At 33.6% G+C, this 26,277-nt stretch overlaps 1 protein-coding gene across 1 annotated transcript in view; it reads left to right on the top strand.

Annotated features, from left to right (window-relative positions):
* The window catches only part of lov (jim lovell), a 114,405-nt gene that overhangs the window by 25,939 nt on the left and 62,189 nt on the right, over window positions 1–26,277 (top strand). The window contains exon 2 of the mRNA XM_065360815.1: window positions 23,293–23,379. The gene's annotated coding sequence lies outside the window, so the exon portion shown is untranslated. The remainder of the gene's footprint in view (window positions 1–23,292; window positions 23,380–26,277) is intronic.

Raw genomic sequence — 26,277 nt, 5'->3', positions numbered from 1 at the left:
TGAACCGATTTTGATGAAACTCAAAATGTCAGCCCTTGGATACTAGCCGGACAATTTGTCACCATCATCGTGTTTCAAAAGTTCAAAGCTTCCAAGTTTATCGAGCGACAAAATTTTTTTTCGACATTTTTCACTTAAAAACTCATTTAAAAATTTATTTCTCAGGAACCTTTGAACCGATTTTGATCAAACTCAAAATGTCAGCCCTTGGATACTAGCCGGACAATTTGTCACCATCATCGTGTTTCAAAAGTTCAAAGCTTCCAAGTTTATCGAGCGACAAAATTTTTTTCGACATTTTTCACTTAAAAATCATTACCTTGAGTAACGACTGAACCAATTTTTCTGAAACTTGAAGTATCACAAGTCCATCACCATTCCTATGATTTCGCACTTGCACCATGATCCAAAAGTTCGTAGCTTTCTTACGTAATCGAAAACAAAATTGAGCTTTTTCAAATTTTTGGGGGGTGACTTTGCACAAAATTTTTTAAAAATTCAATTTCTCAGCAACGGCTGAACCGATTTTGATCAAATTTTAAATGTCACAACTAGGCTACTAGCCGAACATTTTGGCATCATCATCAAGTTCCAAAAGAACGCAGCTTCCAAGTTTATCGAGCGACAAAATTTTTTTTCGAAATTTTTCAAAACTCATTACCTAGAAAACGGCTGAACCGATTTTGATGAAACTTGAAATCTAAGTAGGCCTCTACAATCTCTATAATTTGGCATATTCACTTCGATCCAAAAGTTCGTAGATTTCAAATTAAATCAAAAATTCAAAAAAAAAATTGTATATATATATATATACTGTCTTATAGTACATTGCGAGATCCGACATATACACAGGCATTGCGAGATCCGACCCAAAAAATTTTGAAAAATGCTAAAAACTCAAATAATAACCCTACAACTTCGTTCGAACGCACGTTCCAGTGTGTAAACAGTGCCTTTCTATGCATTGCCGCCATCAATTTCGCGATCCGCATAAACCGAGATCCACCAACGGCCTAAACCTGATTTGGGGGTGGATCTCGCAAGATGCGTCGTTTATCTATTTTCAAAAATTGTATATAAGTATATAAATAGTAGGTAAAACGAGATCCGGCTGAAAATGTGTGTACAGGGTCCCCCGGATCTCACGAGTACCATGGCATATGAGAGAACTTGCGAGATCCGGCAAACGGATCTCAGGATCTCGCAATGCCTGATTTTATATAAAACGGATCTCGTAATGTATGGTTTTTACATGTATCTCTATATATATGTATATATTTGCTTGCGACCAGACATGTCAACTATGCTTGGCATATATGCAGAAAAGTGAACAAAATTTTAAAATTGGTATAATTTCTGTTCTAAATCACTTATTAAAATTTTATTTGCAGATTCAGTCTAATATTTAAAAAATCTACGTTTTGAAAAAAGTAATCAGATTTTTAGGCTAAATTTTGAAGAAAATTTTTGAAAATGGAGTCAAAGTAATTTGAATTTTGAGAAAGTTAAGACACCAAAAGAAAGCTTAAACAGCATAAAAATTTTTGATGTTTTTAAATTTTCCATAGGCCAATAAAATACTGAAAAATTTCAAGTCAAATTTGTTGTCGTGTACACTCAGGATCGATGTATTTGCATACATCTCCACCAGCACATCACATTCTACTCACTACAAATTGACTGTAGACCCTGCGTTCGTCCTCGCGCCTTGATTTCTAAGCCATGCGCCCTCTGGTGGAAGTTTCTGAAAACTCATAGTAGACTTGTATAGTAAAATTAACCCATGACTTGTCAACTATAGTTGAGAAGTTGGTCAGTCCACTTGTATAGTAAAATTAACCCATTCAATAGTTGACATGTCTGGATACTAATACCTATATATATAAACCTTATATAAGGAAACCTGAAATTTTGGGAATGAGCCTATCGTGATCCCAGACCCTAGAAACGCAAAGAAAAGTCACTCCCCGACCCAACTTCCACTATCGCAACAAATACAATACTCCACTTTTCTCCGAAAAGTCGGTAAAATACTTCCTATAGATCAAAATACAAACAGAAGAAAAGAAGTGATTCTAGCCAGAATTTGAAACTGACATACTGCGTTGACACACAGATCACTTTTTTACTGAAAAATCCCTCAAAAAATGTGACACATGTAATGTGAATGTGACAAGACAATCCAACACATTATAGAATCATGTAAAGTCGACAAAATTTCAAAAAATGTTCATTTCTTGAAAATCTGATCTTTGAACCCTTAAAATTAATTTTAAACGTCATTATTTCGGACACTTTTTTTCCTCTAAATGGTTGGTTTTGTCAGAGCGGGTCACATACTATGAGAAAATCAGAAATGAAACACTTGGAGTAAATTTTGTATACATACAAGCACATGAAGATGAAGAAGAAGTGTGTGTAAAGTTGTTCTTGTTCCTAATTCGTGCCGGGATTTATGTTTGAGTTGTTATAACTCATCTGTTTTGCTTTGTTAGATTTTGTTGAACTTTTGTTATACAGTGGAACCTTGATAACTCAAATTCCAAGGGGAATGGTCATTCATTCGGCTTATAGAGGTTTTCAATATAATCAGTTTCGAGTTATGCAGGTAAGATTTTGAGAGTCTTCAAGTTATCGAGGTCCAGGGTTGCATAAAAAAAAACAGACATGTTTAAAACAGTGTTTAAAACAGTGTTTTAAACAGCCCAAAAAAATTGAAGTGTTTAAAACAAGGAAAGTCTTTAAAACGTTTTAAACACTGTTTTTTTTGAAATGGAAAAAAACATGTTTTTTTTTCTATTTCTCTCATGAAATTCTCAATTTTTTACAATCACAGTCACATTTAAAAATCATTTGATAACCAATATAAAAATGATAAACAGAAATTTCAATCGTTGGCACTGTTGGCAGAAAGAACACTGCATGATGAATAAAATTTAAACAACAAAAGTAAGACTTTTGAGATTTGAGTTTTGACTACCTACTCATTTTGCTTATTTATTCAAAATTTTGTTTAAAACAAAAACTGTTTGAAACAAAAAAAAAACGTTTTTTTTGTTTTTTTTTTCAAAAAAAATGTTTTTATGCAACTCTGTCGAGGTCTTATGAAATGAATGAATTGAGAGATATGTAAGTGCATAAAAAATAGAAGTATGAATTGAAATATTTGAGTTATAGAGGTACACGTCGTTAGACGATGTACGACTTATAGAGGCTTTCACGCTATTTTTGGTAAAATTTTAGCTTTGAGTTACGACTGCAGGTTTGAGTAGTCAATTTCCACTTATCCGAGTAAAGTTAACATTGAGTGTTACAGAGATTTCAAGGGGAATGGAGGTTGGTTCGGCTAATAGAGGTTTTCAAGTTGAAGAGTTTCAAGTTATCGAGGTTCCACTGTATTTTTATGAATTTTGCTATACTATTTGAAGAGTGATATTCCAAAACTCGCTTTGTCCATTTTCACAACTTTTCAGGAGAGAGGAAAAACAGTTTCCCTTTAAACGGGTAAATTGGCTTTTTAGGCGAGTTTAGCACTTTATTTGGGTGGATTTATGATGTAGGAGTGTAGGTATACATTTCATCCACTAAATACTGCTGAAAAAAATTTCAATAAAAATGAACAAAGCGCGTTTTGGAACATTATTTTTTTTTTAAATTTTTTTGAATTGGCTATTTAGGTGAGTTTAACACCTCATTTTGGTAAGTTGGTGATGTAGGAATGTGAGTTAATACTTCATCTACCAGGTACCACTGAAAACCCAACTTTGATAAAAATGGACAAAGCGAGTTTTGGAATATCACTCTTCATTTGTAAAAATTATTTTGTTGTTATATTTTTGTTATTTGTTAATTTAATTTCTGTTGTTGGATTGTGGACATTAAAGGCCATGATGCCGGACGTCATAAAATAAAACTTTTGATGATGATGATGATGATGATGAAGAATTTGTTTCAAATCCTTAAAATTCCGGGCAAAACATTTTAAAATCAAATGCACTCATTTGATTATTAAATTTTTTTTTACAAACATTGAAAAATTTTTCTCTTTTTTTTTTTTTACTGAGGAGAATTAAGAAATCATTACTTGAAGAAATTTTCAAAGTTGAAACTTTACGAATTGATTGGGATTAAATTTTCAGAGCAGCAGAAATTGATTACAACACCTTCTGGAACGATTTGAAATTGTACGAGTAGGACGAAGTGATTAACTCTTGTTGGAGGCTCCGTGATCGACTCGAAAATGGCGACAATCGATTTTTGTGGCCAACTTTACTCATATAAATCGATTTTCAGATTTTTATCTCTTTATTTAGCCTTATGTAAGTACCTACGTAGTACGTACTCTTTTTTTCAAAAAATTAATACGCTACCTATGTCTATCAATTTTCAAAAATTTGTCAAGCATTGAAAAATAATTTTCAGCAGTTGAAAATTTCGGTTAAGGTTGTGGTGACATTATGCTCTTTCAGTGAGCCAAATTTCAGCTCAGTTGACGTAGATAGATATTATGCGTAGATGTAGGAAGCATATCATATTTGAATCTTCTATAGGTACTCTTCCTGCACTCAATTTACTGAAACAGCCTGAGACTGAAATTGATAATCTAAAAATAGCATTTTAGAAAGTTTATTTGTATACGTATATTTCAGGTACCTATTTGTAATATATAGGTACGAAGATATTTTAGTACATCTTCCAATTTTTTTTTTAATATTTTAAATCCTTTAGGTATTTTTGTTATGATAGATTATGGAAGAAGAACGTCACGAATGTTCAATTTCGAGGCGTGTTTTTTTTTCTCATTTAAACACCTTTAAAACAATGTGATTATATGAAAATTTTTTTCCATCGAAAATATTTTCCATTAATCGTTTTAAAAAGTCGAGAACGGAAACGTATTTCTATACGGGAAAGTAAAACATGAAAAATACGGATAAAGCGGAACTGGAATAAAGTAAAAGAAACGGGAAAAACGAATAAAATATATTCATGAAGGTTTGAATAAGGCATTTAAAACAGGGTTATATGTTAGTTTTAAGAGACGGGCTTTTACAGAAGCATTTCCACCTTCTCCCGATCATCTCCTTCGTTTTCTTTCTTTTCCACCCTTTTTCCATCCGATATTCCCACCGAATAAAAACGTAGAATGTCACATTTCTAATTTCCACCTTCTCTCTCTATCATTTTATTCTTTCTCTTTCTGACGGTTTCTTTTCTTTCTTTTTTTCACTCATTACTATTACCGTTCGTCGTCATCTTATTTCTGTTAAAATGTTTTCTCTTCATTTTCAAGTGAAATTAAAATTCTTTGCTCATTCCCTTCTTTCCTTCGGTTCCGTCTTTTTACATTTTTCTTTTTCTTAATTCATTCCCTCGCTAAACCTTCTTTCTTTCTTATTTTATTTTTTTTTTTTTTAGTACTTCTCTCGCGCGCAGTATAGTATATAGGGATCTCCACGTATTTTTAACTACCTCATGCTTTTATCCGAATACTGTCAGCCTCGCCCAAATCTTTAACTTTTTAAGTTCGCTTCGAACGATATTTTCATCACTCGAGTATTTTTTTAGGTACTTTTTTTTGGTAGATACTGCGTGAAGTTTTCGTTTTCTTATTCTTATTTCGTTTTTCTCTGATGCGTATTGCTATATCTACACAGTATAAGGTTAGGTATATTTTCGATTAAAAGTAGATCATCGTGTGAGTTTTCTAATTTATAAATCGGTTAAGGTAAACACAATGTGTGGTTGTGCTGTAACAGCTATCTACCTACCGATGCTATATGAATTGTATTATTGCGTATAAACGATTTTAAATATACATCTACAGCAGGTAACCGCTCAACGTTTCGTTCCACTTCTGATTTTTTCCACCTATTTTTCATTCATCAGTTTAACAATAGAGGTTTGATGTTTATGTGTTCGAGTTGTTTAATAAATCTGTGTACGTTGCACTGTTCTAATAATTTTTTTCTTCTTCGTTTACCTATGACTGTGCAGCAAGTGCATAATGATAATCTGATAAAATTTAAGCACCTTTTTTCTCTAGATTTTTTTTCTTAAAAAATGAAATGTTCGGGCTAGTTCTATGTGAGCAGATGGAATTTTAGTCGGTGGTGGCCCTCTATGATTTTAAAAGGAAGGGTGACAGAATGGCGCCTCAGTGAAAATGTTGAGATGAAGTGTGATGTAATATCAATAAAAATTTGTGTTTTACAATTACTTAGGTAGGTAATTCAACAAAAAAAAATTATGCCAGTACTAAATTGGGTACTCAGAAATTTAAAATGATTGAAAATGGGTATCTTATTAATTGTTCACGAGGGAACCACTTGAACGTTGCGTCTGGCTCCAATTTAAATGAAAATCAGATTTTTAGGAAGAACCAGTTTGACCCCACCCCCTCCCTCCCACCTACTTGTATTATTGTTTCGAGTCCTTAAAATTCAGACAAAATAATTTAAAATCGAAATAGGTACTCGTTTGATCATTTAACATTTTTTTGCGAACATTGAAACATTTTTCTCGTTTTTTCCCCCTGAAAGGAATTAAAGAAATTTTTAAAGTGGAAAGTTTACGAATTGATATTTTAAATGAAAATGAGTTTAGTTTTTGAACACGAACTTTTCAAGAAGAGTTCAGTTTTCAACGTTTCAAAATCTACATTCAATTTAACTGAAATTTGTTTTGATTTGTGTAAGTTTATTTAAAAGGTGTTCATCGCCCCATGGCCCATATTTCATGTGGGCTAATAAACGTCGATGATCAACTCTAGGCCTTCTTCCCTGAAAAAGTAGGCATCTAACTGGCAGTAAAATTTTTAAGCTGGAGAAACAAAAATCGGAAGAATTTTCAAAAATACACAACCAAGCCAAATTTTGGCTGCAGAATTTCATTTTTTGAATTTTAGTGAATTTTTAAAAATTCAAAGAATTAGTTTGCCCAAGTCGAGATAAAGGAGCTGAAATTTGGTTTATACTCGAACCTCATTTTTGATTATTTCGATTCGATTTGTGGTGGTTTCCGAGCCGTTCTGAGCCCTCGGTGGATTTTCCAATTTTCCAGTTTTGGAAAAATTTGTGTCGTAAAAAGGGCGAAAATAAAATTTAGCACTGATCAGCTCAGATATACCGTCGTGACTTTTTCTATCGATTGAAGCACAAATTTTTAAAAATCGTTTCATGCTGGTTCAAATTTATACCTGTTTGCTTTTGCCTATTTACCTACTTGAATATTTTTTCATTTTTTTGAGAACAGAAGAATTTTAAAATTTGCTGCAGGTTGCGGTTTAGATCAAGCAGCCCACCAATCGATTTTAAAGCTCAGAAAAGACAAAAGAGTAGTCGGAAAAGCCCGCATAAGGATCTCCCCGTCGATCCTCCAGGACAACTTTATTCATAAGAGGAGTCCTAAGGAACATTTCTAGCCCTTGTCCTCAAAAAAAGTGGTCCTACTTACAAAATGGCGGCCATTTTGATTGACAGGTCGCGTCGGCCGAAATCGCAGGTTTTGCGTTCCAACATAGGACTTGCTCGAAATTTTTTAAACCGCACAAAGGTAAACCGAAAGATCAGGCAAAAATTTATCATCTGTCAAAATTTCAAGTGCTAAAGTGCTTTTTTCGATTTTTGGTGAATTTTTGAAAATCAAATTTAGGCCAAAAATGAGGAGAAAAATCAAAATTTTACCAAATTGACCAAGAAAGTTGAAATTTGGGATATGCTCTATTCTCGACATGCCAAATCGATTGGAGACTGTTTCAAACCGTTTTGAGCAGTTCTGGAGCCTCCAGCAGATTTCTGAAACTCGAAATTTCCTAAAATCTCATCAAATGGAGATGGAAAGCCAAAATTCATTCTGCAAACTAATTTCAATACGCTATGAAGTCGACTGCAGGTGGATTTCAGGTCATTTTGGAGCCTCCGGTGACCTTTTGAAAATTACTGAAGACTCCAGTAGATTTTTGAAACATGAAATTTCCCAAAATTTCATCAAATGGAGATGGAAAGCCGAAATTCATTCTGCAACTAATTTCAATACCCTACGAAGTCGACTGCAAGTGGATTTCAAGTCGTTTTGGAGCCTCTGGCGACTTTTTGAAAATTACTGTAGCTTCCAGTAGATTTTTGAAACATGAAATTTCTCAAAATTTCATCAAATGGGAGTGGAAAACCGAAATTCATTCTGCAAACTAATTTCAATACCCTACGAAGTCGACTGCAAGTGGATTTCAAGTCGTTTTGGAGCCTCCAGCGACTTTTTGAAAGGTTGTATAGCGTTTTTTGGAAAATTGAAATTATCAAAAAGTAGCTGGAAGCTTCAAAACCATTTGAAACCACCATGCAGTCGACTTCATATCATATTGAAATTAGTTTGCGAAGTATATTTCAGCTTGCTAACTCAATTTGATAAAATGTTGTGGGAATTTCAAGTTTCAAAAATCTGGTGGAGACTCCAGTAATTTTTTAAAAGTCGCTGGAGGCTTCAAAACGACTTGAAATTCACCTACTGTCGACATGGACTGATGGATGCAGATCTTGAGTTTACATGTTGCCAAATTTCATTTCGGATTTTTTTAATGTCAACTTTTCCAAAAATGGGAAATCCAGAAATCCTCTGATGACTTCAGATAAGGGCTCGAGATCACTTCTAATCGACTCGGAATTTTTAAATTATGGTATAAAGTAAACTTTTGTTTTCTAATTTCTCTGGGTAAATTTTGTGGAAATTCCAACTCTCAAAAAATCTGCTGGAAGCTCCACAGAGAACTACTCAGAACGGTTCCAAATCCAAACCATTTCTAATTCAAAAAGTCATTCATCATCTTGCAACAATTTATGTGTGCAGTCGAGTGAAATTTTCGTAGCACCCTGTAAGTACACTATATACAGGGTGTCCAAGAATAATGGGTTTTGATATGCTTTGATCAGCCAAAATAACAAATTAAATTCCAAGTCAAAATTGAAAAAAAATGTGCGTCCGAGTTATTGTTTCAATGCAAAATGAAAGCTTCTCTCATCGTGTTTCATTGAAACACTCACTCGAAGGCTCATTTTCCAATTTCCAAGCAGTTAATTGTGTCTCTTTTTTGATATCCTTCATTCTTGGACACCCTGTATGTACATGGCGCATCAAAGCGATAAGATCAATTATCTACTTTGAGCGACATGCGACAAAATTTCTTTATCACAAATCATAAAACACCGTGCCCGCGAAGAATAAATAAGCTGTTTACGACCACCGATCACCGTTTCATCGTTCCACCGTTCATATACGTACTTACATACACCCATAAGTACGAGTAGGTACATAAAATACAAATGATAAAATATAAATAAAAATTCACAATAAACTCGATTATACTATTTACTACCAGAGTAGACGCGCATTATAATTTATTAAACATCCAGTCAACACGAATTTAACCGGCTTCAAGGTGATGCATTGTTATGCTGCGCCTGAAATCTTGTCATGAACGAGATCGTCACCTGACAGAGACTTTAGAGAGACACACAGTCAGCTACACAGATGATGAAGAAGATCGTACGTACGTATGTAATGCGTAGGGCTAGGCTAGCTCTATCGTAGTCGTGTGGGTTGGTACGGTGTACTCGTGTATTCACAAGGCGCAGAGAGCAGATTTCATTTTTATAATAAACATTTTGTAAAATAAACGCCGCTTTCAACTGATATATATCTGATATTCTATTCTACGTAATCCATAAATCATTAAAAAATTACACTCGACGCCTATGGTCCGACCATATCTATACAGATATGAACTTCTCATCGTCATCATCATCCCTCCATATTACGATATCCTTGGTGTTGATAATTTGAAGTTGTCTTTCGACACTATCTATAACGATTCTAATCGACGAAAAAAGTCATATTACTACGTCGAATTACACATCGACCGAAGATTTTTTACGATCGAATTTACATTTTTATTTGGTACAACGACTCTCGATATAATAACAACGTCGATTTGGTTGTTTCACTTAAGGTAGGGTATACGTATAACATGGTCAGCATCGTGTGCTTGGAAAACGGAAAGCGTAATGCGTCGATAATCACGATGAAGTAAGAAAAAAAAAAGTCTGCAAGTTTTCTCCGATCTCCGCGCGACTGAACCATACATGACAGATTTACCGTCTATTAAAATTAAACCAGTAGAAAAAAAAACCTACATACAAATTCAAATACCATCGTTTGTATGCCAAGTATCTCTAACAACGACTCAGCAAGTACCTACATCGACTACCATTTCCTCTGCTTGTACATCTTGGTGCGATTTCAAACAACAATGTGCAGTGCAATTACGCCAACGAATTTTTTTTCTCCTCTGTTCAAAGATGAAGAAAAAAAAAATCGGACCGAAATTCTAATGCAATAAATCTTATGGTGTTTTTTTTTCCTCCTTATTCCTTCGCTCGAGGTACAGATTTTCGGTGACATCGTGCTTATGTATAAAAAACGGAAGTTGCGGGAATCTTTACAAACAGCCATATTTCCTGGCAATGCTCTCTCACTTGTGTAGTATATTAAGAGGCTTTCGTATACTACACTGTACCTACGGGAAATTATAACAATAATGTGAATCGTATCGTATACCTCTACGTATACCTACTCTTATTCAACGCCGATTTTTATCATCATGGTACCGGCGATACGCGATTTTCCTCGATACCTCTCACGCACAGCCTATAAGATGTTCAATTCTTTAAATGTCGTCTTCTTCTATATAGATAATAATAGCGCGGAAATCGTATTTCGTATGGAATTAGGCTCTCCATAGTAATAAGTTGTAGGTAGTGTTTTCTTTCCACGAAAAATACCACATCTGCGCGATCGAAGACGTCGTCGACGTCGTTCTGGCCCGCGTGAAATACGGCCCATCTACCAGTACCAGCCTCTAACGTAGCCTAATATCGCTTTAATTAGGAAAAATGGACTCATTGTCGTCGGAAAAACCGTAACCTTTGGACTTGCGAGAGATTTAATCGTGTAATCATTCACCGTGAACTTATGTGCATTTTTGAATAATTTCGTCGTTTCGTTTTTCTTCTTCGTCCTTTTTTTTTCGCTCTCTCTCTCTAGCTCTTCGATGTGGAGTCGGAAAACCCGTTAAAACGAAACCTAAATGTGGAAAAATTACCTAGATTGGAGCCGTTGTTACCGCGACAATACGATTCGATGATACGTCTACCGCGAGTTCTAATCGATAATTATTGTGTCCAGTTTATGATTCATCGTCCGATTAGACGTGTACTATTGTGTACCTATACCTATAATTAGCATCGCAAACATATAATGAATATTGAAATCTAGAATTTAATTCAAAACAGGGTAGCAACTGGGTATATTTGAGGATTTTTCACCTCCACAGACATCTCAGCTCACACGTTTTGAGAATCTCGGATATACGTACTTACGTACAAGGGTAGAGGAAAGCATGATCAGGCTCCATTACTTACTCACAAGGAACATATCTCAACTGAGAGGAATTTCACAGCTGGGAAAAATCATTGCAAGTTTAGTTTGAAGAATACACTTAGGTTAGATATTTTTGGAATAGAACCTTCCAAGTTCCATTGGAAAAATCATTTCTCAACTCTTCAATTGGGATAAAAGCTGGAAAATATTCGTTTTGATCGAACAAGGAAGGGTCCTCAACTAGCAGACAATTTTTATTGAACTGAAGAGAGCTTGAATGAATCAAAGAGCACAATATGCTAAAATACATTCACGACGATCTAAAAATTCAGGTGCCTAACGAAGTGCATTTTTTCGACTTTTGGTGAATTTTTGAAAATCTTTGATTTAAAAGTGAGAAAAAATATCAAATTTCACAAAATTAACCTAGAAAGTTGAAATTTGAGAGGGGGTGAAAATTTCTGTGGAGATATACCTCTAATGGATGTTTACAACATACTACATATCATCATCATCATCATCATTGAACTTTGGCCCAGTGAGCTGTTCAGCCCATCTGGGAAACTGTAGAAGAGTTGCTTGTTAATGTGTCATCAAGTTTTTTCTTCGGTCTTCTTTTGCTTATCCTCAGGCCCGGACACACCCACCGAGTTACAGAGAAAATCTCGGTGGGCCGCGACATATTTGGGCCAATGAGGTAAAAACTGGGCTGCTTAAAAAATTTCTGAATGAATTTTTATGATCAGTGTCCTGCACTTTAAAAAAGGGAAGAAAAAAATTTGGTTGATTAATTGAGGAGACCAAAATCAGGGGGCTAAAATGGGATATCTCAGTAGACCACGTGTTCTATGGGTCCGGCCCGGCCCTGCTTATCCTCCTGCCAGTTGGAGTGTATTCATTGACTTTTCGAGGGGACCATTTCGTTACCTTAATGCCAAATCCGAGTATGTCCATCCAAAAAAACATCGTCGTTTTGCGTCACTGATAAGACTCTGGGAAGCCCTGAATTTAAAAATTTGCATCTGAGTACAGTTAAAATGCACCACCGAAGATGCACGAAACTGACTGATGTTCAATCAGAACTCAACGAACCCTTCCGAGCATATCCGAACCTTATCAGTGATGTGTAAAATCGTACTTTTTTTGTATGGACATACTCGGATTTGGCATTAAGGTAACGATTTGTCAGGCATTCTATCAACATGTCTTCACCATTTCTTTCTGTAATCTTTCACCTGTCTAATGATTGGCTCTGCCCCTAGCTCTTTCAGGATGTCTTCATTCCTTTTCCTATCTCATCTTGTATATATACTTGTATCCCGCTGTGGCTCGCATGAATTTCATTTCCACTGCGGTTACTCTGCTTTTTATATCCTTTCTCAATTTCTCATCATCCATGTTTCACTTCCATACAGCAGCATTGGTCTTGCCAGCATATTGTAGATTCTTATTCGAGTTTCAGCTCTGACATTTCTTGGAGGGATGACTCAGTTTATCGCCACACCCTGCTTACTCTCAGGAATTTGTTGATCTTGAGTTGTATGTCGACTTCTCCATCATAAGATAGCTCGCACTCGAGATAATTGAAGCTTCTGACTTGTTCTACTGGCAGTCCATTTCAGCTCTGACTTTTCTTGGATGGATGGCTCGGTTTATCGCCCTGCTTATTCCTAGGAATTTTTTGATCTTGAGTTGTGCATCAACCTCTCCTTCATTAGGTAGCTCTCACCCGTAATATTTAAAGCTTCTGACTTGTTCTACTGGCAGTCCATTTACAACAATGTTACTGCATATTGGCTCTTTCCTCTCAAAGGCCATCACCTTTGTTTTTGACAATGAGATTCTCATTCCATATTTATCTGCTACTTTCTGAAGTTTATACATCGCTCTCTGCAAGTCATCTGCGTTGTCAGCAAAGACCACCTGATCATCAGAAAATAGCAGGGTATTAACATGGGTGTCATTGATGTCTAGCACTTTTGGCTTGGTTTTCAGCCATTCTTTAATCATGTCGTCGAAGTAGATGTTGAACAGGCTACACAACATTGGACATCCCTGTTTTACTCCTCTTCCTATCTTTTTTGCTTCCAACATGTTTCCAGATCTTACTCTTATTACATTATCCAGGTATATTTCTTCAATTGAGCGTACTATTTGTTCATTCGCTCCAATGTTCCTCAGGATTTTGAACAACTTCTTCCTTTGTACTCACCCACCGAGTTACTGAGAAAATCTCATTGAGCCGCCACATATTTGGGCCGATGAGGTAAAAACTGGGCCGCTTAAAAAATTTCTGAATGCATTTTTATGCTCAGTGTCCTGCACTTTAAAAAATGGGAGAAAAAAATTTGGCCGAATAATTGAGGAGCCCAAAATCAGTGCCGCTAAATTTTCTGTGTTCTTGGGTTCCGGCTCTGTTCGTACTCTATCATACGCCTTCTCATACTAAAAAATTAAAAAAATTGGTTCCCATTGGGCTGAGAAAATGGGGGGGGGGGGTTCTCAAAAAAAGGGATCTGAAACTTTCCTGACGAAGGGTGCTCAATGGTACCAACCTTCCATGCAAATATCAACCCTGAATCTCTCGGAGACAAATTCACCCTACTTATCCACTTATGACCTTTGGTCAAAAATTCACTTCTGAACCAGAACTCCTAGAATTTTGCAGTACCTAACGACCTAAAGATGGTTGAGAGACTGCCCAATAAGAACCAATCAAAGTTATGAGTGCCAAAGTTCATTTCTTGCTTCTTTAGAGCAATTTGAAAAATCTATGAAGGCTCCAGAATAGCTCAAAACTAGTGGTTGTTGAAATGTTGATATGCGAGAATTGAATCGAAGGAATTATTCACATTGGTTCACATTGTTAAAAAATTCATATTTCAAAAAAAAACTAATAATCACCTATAAAACAGCTTTTTTAGATTTTTTAATTTTAAAAAATTTGCCAAAAATGCAAAAATGAACTTAAGGATTTGAAATGTAGGTAAAAAGGTATTTTGAGAAATGCTCTTTCGATCTAGCTTGATTTCGTTCAAATCGAAGAGAGTCAGTTTGAAAGGTTCCGTACATAAGAAGGTATCCCAAACTAAAGAAACTTTTTTGTACTGAATTTACTGTTAGGAAAAATTGAAAGAGCACCCAGGAATACGCTACCAGGCTAAATTTTACGCACTGAAAATACATCCCTGCAAGTTTGAAAAAATTCGGCTGAAAACCGTCAAAATAGGAAATTTTCAACTGAAATTTCAATTTAACACCATTTGAAGAGGTTATATACATATGTGATTTGGTGATCTGTAAATTTTATCATAGAAGTTTTGGTCCATAAGGAACAACTTCCGCTGAATATTTTCAAAATCTGAGGACAAGGCCGAATCACCTATTTCACCCAGCTATATGCTCTTTCTGTGTACTTCTTAAGAGGTGTTCAAAAATTGAATGTTCTTATTTTGAAAAAATGAAAAATTTCTAATTGAGACTTTTTCTCCAGTAACAGATGATCCTCAGACTACAAAGGATACCTGCTCATAGATCTGCATTAATCACTCACTAAACGAACAAAAATCATTGCAAGTGCAATACTTGATATTTTCGTACATACATTACCTTCTTCCAAGTACTCTCGTCGTTTCACTGAGAATTTTTAATTTTCGATTTTCCGCCTTCCTGAGCGCACCGTAACGACTTCGTGTCGTGGTACACTGCAGGCACATAGTAGGTACCTCATCTACCTACGACGTCGATACGCACAAATAAAAGAACTTACATATACATTACCGATTAAACGTACATAAGAACACAAGTCTAAAATGTTTTTATTGAGACGGTTTAATACAGAAGGAAATGGTAAATGATTGCTACGGAAATATGCACGTTTTAAGATTTCTACGCAACAAAAGGAAGAAAAAAAAACGATTCAACAGCCGCCAGTAGGTATTAATACACGTAGTGTTAGCAAGGCGTATCTAATACATAGAGGTTGAAGTCATTATATTACCCTTTACTTTGGCTTGACTTTTAGCTTATGATCATTTCAATAATTTATCTTTCTGTGTTTTTTTTCCACTCTTCAACTCGCTTTACCTTAATTTATTCTCTGGACGTGTTTCTCTCTCAAATACTGTAGTGAATAATCGGAGTTGTTTTTCGCTCTCTCGGAAATTATCTTTTGTTTGAAACGCGAATTATAGATATGTACCTGGTACCTACTATTCCAGCCAACGTATATATGCGAATGCATTGTATCGTATAGTTGGTACTCTTCATATACCCTAGCTAACTTACGTACCTAGAACGGTGTGAAATGAGAACAAATCGTGGCCGGCTTTTTTCGCGACAGTGTAAATTTATCATAATTAACATATCAGACAGGCGAGAATAATTCTTAGAAAGTGGACGTACGAGCTATGTACAAGTAGATTACTTTATTTCGAGTGTTTTTGCCAATTTTTCAAAGTGTATTATCTTGCGTATCTTTTGGTATCTCCAAAAATTAGGAGGGAGGGGGATAGTGAAAAATTAGAGGAAAAACTCGAGCTGCGTTATCTCCAAGTTATCAAAAGTTGTGATTTTAGAAAAAATGTCAAATACTTACCTATTTTATCAATTCAAGAAAAGTGCGTAACAATCGAAAATCTGGCGAATGGCGAAGGGGGAGGGGGTGACGAAGAAGTTGTGAGATCATTCTGCAAAGAATTTGAAAAACAAAATGTATGAAATTAAATGAAAATATAAAGTATTCCTTGAAGGAAAAATGAACTAAACAATGTCATTTTTTGAGAATATCAAAAAATTGAGCCATTTTCTGAAGTTTCTTTATTTTGTCAAAAGAAAATTCAAAATTACTCAACGAATATTTAACTGAAATATTTTGATAGTCCAGCCGATAGAAAAGTTTTTGAACCGGACAAAGCTAAATCTAAAGAGCATACAAGAATGCATCTTTAGTCAACATTTTGGGAGTTGAAGTGCATTTTTTTCGATTTTTGGTGAATTTTTAAAAATGAAATTTGGGTTGAAAATAAGGGAAAAATCAAAATTTTAGCAAATTGACCTAGAATTCTGAAATTTGATGCTTAGGTACCTATGTATCCTAATTTCAACCCCCTTGAACCGAATGAAAATCGTTTCGAATCATTTTGAGCACTTCTGGAGCCTCCTGCAGGTTTTTTTAAAAATAAACTTCCACAAAATGTAATGAAGTGAAGTTTGGGAGCTAAAATCTCAATGTTCTACTTTCAACATCCTGAGTAGATTGAAGGTAGTTTTAAGCCCTTCTGGAGCCTCAGCCATATTTTTGAAATTTTATATTTTCAAAAAGTGTCACATGTCTTAATCAACTTCAGCTCGTTATTTTTTCAAATCGGTTTCTGCCTATTCAGAACTGTATGTTTTTAAAATTTTAAATTTTAAAATTGCTGGAGAAGGTGTGTGATTATTGCTGAACGCATTTATACGAGTAAGTGGTAAAGTTCATTTCGACAGATTTTATGACATTTTTTGGGAAACTGGAATTTCCAAAAAATTTTCGAAGGCTCCAGAACAGTTTGAAGTCATCTTTGATCGACTCAGAATGTTGAAATTAGTTCTTTTAAAATTTCAACTAATGCGTATGAGAATTCTGCTTAAAGGCTTCGGAACTTCTTTAAATAATTCGAAACCATTTCTAATTGATTCGAGGGGATGGGAAGTCAAAAATAAGGTACATACCAAACATAAGTTATGTTGGGTAAATTTTGTGAAATTTTGATTTTTTTCCCTATATTTTCGATCGAAATTCCACCAAAAATTGAAAAGTTGCTTTAATACATACCTGCTTTAATTAGGTAAAAAAAAATTCCATCAGTTACGTACCTCTTTTGTTATGCCAAATGATGTACATTTAATATCACTGAAATACAGGGTGCTCGATAAGTAAATCATCAAAACCATAGCTAAATACTTAAGTATCGATAAAAAAAAAGTTTTAAAATGTAACCTTTCAAACTAACAGTCTTCGATTTGAACGAAACCAAACTAAATCGATAGAGCATGTCTTGAAATCCTTTTTCATCTTTTCAAATTCTAGACTTCATTTTTGGATTTTTAGCGAATTTTTAAAAAAAATTTAAAAATCTAAAAAACTGTTTTATGGATGATTTTTAGTTTTTTTTTGTGAAATCTGAATAGTGAACCAATGTGAATAATTCCTTCAATTCAATTCTCGCATATCAACAACTAGAAAAAAAAAGGTATCTACTAGTTTTGTGCTATTCTAGAGCCTCCATTGATATTTCAAATTATTGCTCTGAAGAGGCAAGAAATGAACTTGAACACTTATAACTTTGATTGGTTCTTATTGTACACCCTATCAACTGTCTTAAGTGCTTATTGCAAAATTCTAGGAGTGCTAGTTCAGAAGTGAATTTTTAGCCAAATTTGTAAATTGCAAAAAAAAATGTGGAAAAAAACAAATTTTTGAAAAAGGTAAATAACAAGCAGGTTTTTCGACAAAATATCGTCTCGTGAATCTGACTTTCTTAGAACTTCCTGCCAGCTTTCAAATTTCCCCAGTAATTTCACGTCACTATGGAGAAGTCAAAAATTAACATTAGCACCTAAGTAGGTAGGTACCTACATATAACTTTGGTCAGAGCTTACTAGACATGCTTTCGACCGTTAAAAACTCGTAGGTTTTTGCAGCCCCCCCCCCCCATTTCCAAGACGTTTTTAAATTTCTGGAGAAATGTGAAAAATCACAATTTATGGAAGCTCCAGAATGGCTCAAAAGTAGTAATTATTGATGTGAGGGAGTTGAATTGAAGAATTATTCACATTGGCCTACTTTGCTCACAGTGTCAAAATTACCCCTCGAAACAGTGTTTTTGAATTTTTTGAATTTTCAAAAATCCGTAAAATTGAAGAAAAAATATGCTCTTGAAATGATTTTTTGAGTTTGGAAATGAATAGTGAATCAAAAAGTGAGCAAAAATTGAATTATTTTTAATTTTCGATGAAAATGCCCATTGCTCATCCGCGTGGTCAAAACATCAGTTCAACTTTCTCATCTTGGAAGCTCGTCAGAATGCATTTGCCCCTTTAATTTGAAATGCAGGCAACACCTCCATCAATTGTTTTTTTCTAATGGTAACTAGACCTACCTGATCGTCTTCACAACCCAAGTTTTGATTCATTTCTCGAACATCCGTTGACTCTGCATGAGACTTTATGAGTTGAAATGAAATTCGCATTTTCTATTAGTCACCAATCGGACTGAAAAGTTTATTCAGTGGAAGAGGCCGGTAACTACAAATCAGAGAGATTATGGTGTACAAAAATTGAAGAATTTTCAAAAGGAGAATATTCTTACAACTCCTGTTGACGAAGTTCTCGCATTTAAAATATAATGCTCAATTGAAAAACAATCGAAAGTACGAGTATTCAAATATCTGTAGATTAAGTATTCTTTTCCCCTATTGTAACGATTTTTGAAACTGTTCTCAGCTATACCATAAAACTGGCCAAAATTCAAGCCCTGAAATAAGGTACCTATAGAGAATAGGAAAGTAGATTTTTCATTTCGAGTATTCGCAGCTTATAAAGTAACCTACTTTCATTGGCGTTTGTATTTTAGCCAGTCAAATTGGTAGGTAAGATATACATCCCTACCCACGTTTTGCACAGATAAGTTTGATTATTCACGTAGGTAATGGGAAATAACACGGAGAGTATAAGGAACGTTAACCTTTCGTTAGCTCGCTTAAATTATCGAATACAAAGGCGTATAGCTACCGAAGCACAGAAGGATATAGAGTGGGAAAAAATAAGAAACACTCGAAGGATGTAGAGAAAGTTATAAAGCGACAAAAATCGAAAATAAATCAACGCGCGGCAATATTTACACAACTTCATTTTCCCATAAAGTGTCGCATTTTTTTTTTTTTTAATACGTGACGACGAACGACGTTAGACAAACGCGAATCAGATGAGAGGAAGAGTCCTATACTGCAGAAGGCGAGGGGGGGAAAAACTCCACGAAAACGAAGATGAATGATGGAATTAAAGAATTACCTTATTTTTAAGAGAAGAAGAACAGCAGAGCGCGTATTCTGGTAGGTTATATAGAAGGAAGCACAGTACAGAATGAAGAAAAAGAAACAATACCGCCAGATATAAAACTGCTGTAAAACATTAAGAAGTTAATGGTGTATATCAAAATAATGAGAATAAAGCTTCGGAATAAAAAGGTAGAAAGAAGTCGTGTAGCGATGTCGTCTTATTTTTCTGTGCCGAGCTAAGAATACATCGACCACCCGGTAAGGTCAATTACCAATTACCTGTAGCAAACGTAGCCATGATTAATGGCGAACCGGGTAAAATAATTACCGACAACAAGGTAACAAACTGAAAATAACATAAAAAAGATATAAGCATATTCTACACAAAAAAATGACACCGAATAAAGTGAAATATTGGCTTAAAATTTTTTCCTCTGTAAATGACCACATTACATAGCGTAACGCTGGCTCTATACCTATGTCTTTTGTCGGTTTCGTCATCCTCTTTTCCTTTTTTTTCCCTCGCGCTATTGTACGAAAATTTACTCGGATAGGTAATCACCAAAAGTTACACTTTGCTGAAGATCGATTTGCGTACACATTGTCCATTTATGTACACTTACAATGCATATAAAACGTGTAAAAGGTTAATAAATGCGTGTTCTTTGTATACTTACGTAGGTATCTACTACTCCTCAAGCCACCTGTGGCCGTTATGATCATCCAATTCTTTACGCGAGTTAATCTTTCTTTGGACATTGTCCCATCGGATGTTTTTTTTTTCCTTACTCTATTCATTATAATTATGTAAGTTCCACTTCATCCATTCACCATTAGCGCGTAATATGGCAGTGATTTGTCAAAGCAAAGTCATGCTTGAGTGTAGGACAATATGATCTTCATCTCATCGCCGATATGACCTATGATCAGAGATCGGATACTGATCGACCATTTGCCATTTCTCACGCTCTTCCTCCTCCAGTCTTTATATAGGAATATAAAGCTTGACCACGTTTTATAATTAACCAAAAAATATACCTATACCGCAGATATACCTACCTATGTTAATTTCATCGATCGATATCCATTGATCCAGAAAAGAATCGATCTATGTACCTACGGTTTTTTTTTGGTGATGCCGATGCCATAGGAATAAAAGATGAACTTAATTGTGCTATTTCCTTTCTTCTACATAATATATTATTTAATAATGATTTTACGCTAATGAAAAATCGTGAATTTAGACGACCTGGGGTGGTGGGGTTGGTAGGTAAGTGTCATTCAACTATTCGTATCTTTTACGCGACTTGCGACCAATGAACGAATGAACGATTGGAAACCGAAGAAATATTTCCAAGAACGAATCAGCAGACGAGAATGTCGTGAATTTTCTCCTTCGCAATATCATGTTTCGAAGAGAGAAAATTTCTTCTTGGGAATATGAAATTTATACGATACCAGCGAAAGAAATATTCCACTTTTTTATTTGAAAATAAATATTTATTTGATGGATATAGAATAGTGGCAAAAAATTTCAGTATTAAATTCAATTGAATTGTGCATTAAAAAATCTGTCTTTGGAAATGTAGATGAGTTACCTATCCAAAGCTATGAAGAAGGGTCGGTTTGTCATTTGACTCCGTTGGTTGCATTTATTACTGGAATTAACTGAAGGAAAATTACTGGAAGTTTGGAAGCTTAAAAAAAAAAAACCATCAATGAAAAGTTTCCTACAAAACAGTTCATAATTTTCTAAACCAGAAAAAAAAACGTTTACTTAGATGCGTCAAAAATGTGTTTTCCAAGGGGACGTAATTGGATCTGTGGATCTGATTAGGACTGAACAGATTTAATCCGATCAAAACTATGATCAGATTGGATCTGGGAAATGTCTGGATCTGGTCTAGTCAATTATCACTGATCAGTTTCAGATCTGTTTACCTCATCAGAGCTTTGATCTGGCAAGATCTCATTACAAATCTAGTCAGATCGAATGAGATCCATGAAATGTTCGGATCTGATGAGATCCGATCATTTTCTAGGAATTTTGAAACATTTTAAATTGAGTGAGAATTATGTTTTCAATTTTTCTCAATTTTATTGGTTTTTGAAAATCAGCGCAATATTTTGTGCAATTTTTGAAATATTAGGTACTTAATTGTATTTTATGAATTTTCCAGAAATTTTTAAGCAGGTAAAATCCAATTTTTCAAATATTAAAAAAAAATTTAGTTTTATTTCACACTTTTTGTAGTAATTTTCCAATAATTTCAAACTATAAATCGACTTTAATTCGCATTTCAATAATTTTTAGGTCAATTTTATTTCTAATGATTTTAAGCAGTTTCTCATATTCTAGATGATTTTTGAAGTACTGTACATACATATTTTGCAATATTGTAGCATTATTTTGTGGTTTATTATTCTGGCATTTTAAATAATTTTTGAGCAAAAAGCCTACTTTATTTTTTAGGAATATTCAGAAATTTTCACATTTTGAACTCGATTTTGATGCATTGTATCAACTTCTTGATGTTTTATCATTTTGCTTGTCGTTATTGGCCTACTGATTTTATGACATTTTAAAGCAATTTTCGTAAAATCTTTGAAGTATTACAAAATTTAGTCTTGTTTCGACTAATTTTTTGTCATTTTAAACGATTTTTGTGCCAAATATTTTTTTGAAAATTCTCATAAGGTATTAATAGTATGGGTTGATTTTACAATATTTTAAAAGTTGTATCTATTTTCACTGATTTTGATGTACCTAAATTTTGCTAATTTTTCATAAATTTTAGGAAAATTTTGCAGTATTTCATTTGATTTTAATGATTTTTCATCATTTTTTTACCTTTTATCGAATAAAAATCCAGTTTTATTAGGTACAATAATTTTTCATTTTTTGCATTCGGTGATTTTTTTTCGTAAAATTTTTTGTTTTTTTTGGTCAAGTTTTCACAAATGTTTTCATTTTACAGCAATTTTTTGCCAGTTTTCAATCAACTTTATACAGTTTTTTGATATATTGTGTAATCCTTGCAATATTCTGTGTAATCTCGATGGTATTTGACCAACTTCAACGTGCAATTTTGATATTTTGTAGGCCATTTTCTAAAACTTTGTCTATATTTAGCGCAAATTTTCCAATTTCATGAATTTTTGAACAAACTTCAATGCTTTTTAGGTAAATCGAACCAATTTTTTGCAATCAAGAACACTTTTTCATTAACTTTTACAATCTCAATTAACTTTTTCTTGATTTTCAAACATTTTGTTTTATATTGCACTGATTTTCTGATAATTCCCAACACTTTCACCCATATTTGAAGTGATTTTTGAAAGTTTGGTACAGTTCTTATGGGATTCGGTTTGTCTAGACTATGATCAGGTCCAAAAAATTTCTTTCAAATTTTAATGAATTATTTTGAAAAAGTTTTAGCAGTACCTATTTTGCATTATGTCGATTATCATTATATTTCATCAATTTTTCAATTTTTGGCTGCCATTTAATCATTACCATACTTTCTTCGTTTTAAATTCATTTTTATGTCAATTTCACCAAGTCTCTGATGAGTTTTTTTTTTTTCATGCATAGTTTGGTAAATCATTTTGTATGAATTTTTCCAGACCATTTTCAACGATTTTTTAAATTGAAAGTTTAATTTTATGCTCGATTTTAGGCAATTTTTGCCAGTATTTTAAGTCATTATCCTTTTTTGCAAAATTTTAGGAGTTTTTTACATTATGTAATTCATTGATGTAGTAGCAGCTTCGTATTAACGCTGATTATTAAAAGTAGAATTGAACTCTTTGTTTTCAGATTTGATATCCAGAATTATGTAAAATGAAGAAAAAGTGAACAAGATTCGATCGAAACGTTTCATTAGCTCATCAAAGCTTTGGAAAGGTATGTGAAACAAACTACTACAGTACTACATAGCCTATTGCTAAATTATTGTAAAAAGTAATGAGAATTTTCTTACTTTGGCTCCAAGTAAATGTTTAGGAATGATATTTTGAAAACAGTAAAATCGCCAAAGTCGTGTGTGTGTGTTTTTTTTTTATTTGAAATGCGAACCTACTCTAAAAAATGAGGCAGAATTATGATCTCTGATCTCAGTGGTGAATAAAAACATCAAATAAGAAAAACACCTACCTACTTGAGCAGATCACATAAAAAAATCAAATCTGAACATTTTGATTCCTATCAACTCTCTGAAAAAGGAAAACAGTTTTAACCAATTAAAAATGTTAATCGAGAAAATCGTATTACCGAACTTCCCTCAAAATGGTACGAGTGAAAAAAGATATCTTGAAAAATAGGTACCTATACCTACCTAAATTCCAACTTATGTTTCTATATTAATTGACGCTAGAGCTTTAGCATTAGTTTATGATTTTTCGCTGGCTTGCTCGCTGTATCTAGAATAGAATAGGATTAGAGTCGAATGAAAAGATAGTCCGGACCACTGGTAACAATAAAGTAATTAGCTCGAACTTTTTAATGCTTCAAATTTATACTGTGCTGCGGGATTCGAGGATCCCTGGATCCGAATATACGAGTACGAGAATAAACGTCGCGAAATTGTAGCGCTAAATTAGAATTAAAAAATAAACGTTCGTCTTATTTATGTCATGATTTTTTAGAAATTCAAAACGAAACTGTGCGCTGAATAATTGAAAGCAGCTAATATTATGCAAAGGGTTGAGTTTTTGCAGCGAGGAAAAAAAAACAAACTTTGGCGTATAAAATCTAAAACGTAGATGTACGAGTAATAATAAGACGTGTGTCTTTTTAAAAATTGAATAAAGTTGTTTCTCTCTTTGTTCTGTCTTTTTCTCTCGTGCAGCAGTCGTATTGGGTTTGATTTGAATGCAATTTTACGAATATGTGGATGTGATACTTGGTTCGTGTTTGGATTTTTAAAAATTTCCACTCTCACGAGTGGGTGAATATGTTGTACGTTGATGTGTAGAATTTTTATATTCTGTGTTAGTTTGTACGTACGTACGTATTCGTAATTTCGAAGAAAATTCATATTTGAATTGTTAAATTGATTATCTTTTGCCTATACAGGCTAAAACTTTTGAAACGTGTGAGTATTTTTTTTCTCATACAAAATTTATTCATATGTTACGACTTACGAGACATTTTTGCTTCGTCACAATAGCAGATTTAATTTAAATGAAATTGAAAAGTGAAGGTGTAGGTTGGTGCTTGTTGATTGTCAGCAATTTTAATGCACGAAGCTCAAGTACATATTAGCTCATTTTTTTGATCCTATCTCTCTCAACGCTCTAGGAAAATTGAAAGAACATCCAAAAATACGCTACCAAGCCCTAATTTAAAACGCTCGACTTTATTTTTCAATTTTCAACCAATTTAAAAAAATCAAAAATAGTTATTTTTTGTAAAAAAAAAAAAAAAAAAAGTATACCTATTAATGATGAAATTTGATGTATAGTTATTCTAATTTTTGACCTCCTAAATCGATTGATGGCGATTTCAAGCAGTTCAGGAAACTCATCCGAAACAACGCTAGAAAAATTTCCACCAAAAAGAGCATCATGAACTCTGATTTTTCATCTTTGCAAACTTTCAGATTAATCTATAGGTTCTAATTTTCAAAAAATAATTTACCTACACCTGTTCAAATTCATATTTTACCAAAATATTAATTTTTTTCTTATTGAACTGAGAAATTTAAAAATTTGTTTGATATTCCAGAATTCTTCAAACCAAAATTCAGCATCCTAACTCAATTTGATCATATTTCAAGTTTTTCCTTAAATTGACCCAATTTGAATTTTTCAAAAATTCGCTGAAAATAAAAAATGAAATTCATCGTTTGAAACTTTGTCTACTAATGTACTTTTGAGGGTGCTCTTTACTGAAAAAATTGGAAACACTTTTCAATCTCACTTCAATAATTCTACAAATTTTTTAAAGCAATTTTTAAATATTTACATTTGATTGTTTTATTAGGTATATTTATTGAAATACAAAGAGAGAACTGAAATTTTGATTCTACTTCTAGTAATTTCAAATCAATTCTTTTTAGGTTCTAGCACAAATACAAAAAATCATTTTTTTCCATTTGTAAAAATTGTCAGTAAAACGTCAAAGTTGATACCAAGTATAGGTCATTTCCGGCGTCAGATTTTCACCAGGGTTCACCATTCTCTCCGGAACAGTCTTTTCTTGAGCAAAAAATTGACCAAAAAAAAGTTGTGGAATTTTGAATTTTTTCCGACGGATTCTGACTAATTCGAGGTGGCTGATTTCGATACTGACTTTTTTTGGTTCAACTTTAGGCAATATTATTTTTAGCTACTTACTTTTTTCGTTTTTTCAGACTTTTCATATGAGTTCCTTTTCATCAACAAAAACAACTAACTCAAATTTTCAATCAACTTTGTAGTCTCAATTCTTAAAAATATTCAATTCATCATCTCGAGTATACCTACAGGAATTTTCCTTGAGAAAAACACAAACAAAACAAAAATATTTTTTTTCAAAAATTTTGAAAATTAAAAAAAACACTTTGATGATAAAAAGCAATATTTGGCCAAAATTCCATTAAAAAATATGGGGAAAAAGATTAAAAATTGCATGAAAATGTCAAAAAAAAAAAAACATTAAAATTCAAGTAAATTGGTCACAAAAATTCTAATTTTTATTATTTTAATTTTTTTTTGTTTTTAAATAATTTTGACATGCTTTTTACTTTTTAGCCCTTTCTAGTCACACAATTTTTTCCAAATTTTACTGCAATTTTATTACTTTTTGGAAATCTTTATTGAT

Source organism: Planococcus citri, chromosome 4, assembly GCF_950023065.1.
Source record: "Planococcus citri chromosome 4, ihPlaCitr1.1, whole genome shotgun sequence".
NCBI classification, from domain to species: Eukaryota; Metazoa; Arthropoda; class Insecta; order Hemiptera; family Pseudococcidae; genus Planococcus; species Planococcus citri.
The sequence above is the reverse complement of the archived record's forward strand: the minus strand, read 5'-3'. Positions and strand labels throughout refer to the sequence as shown.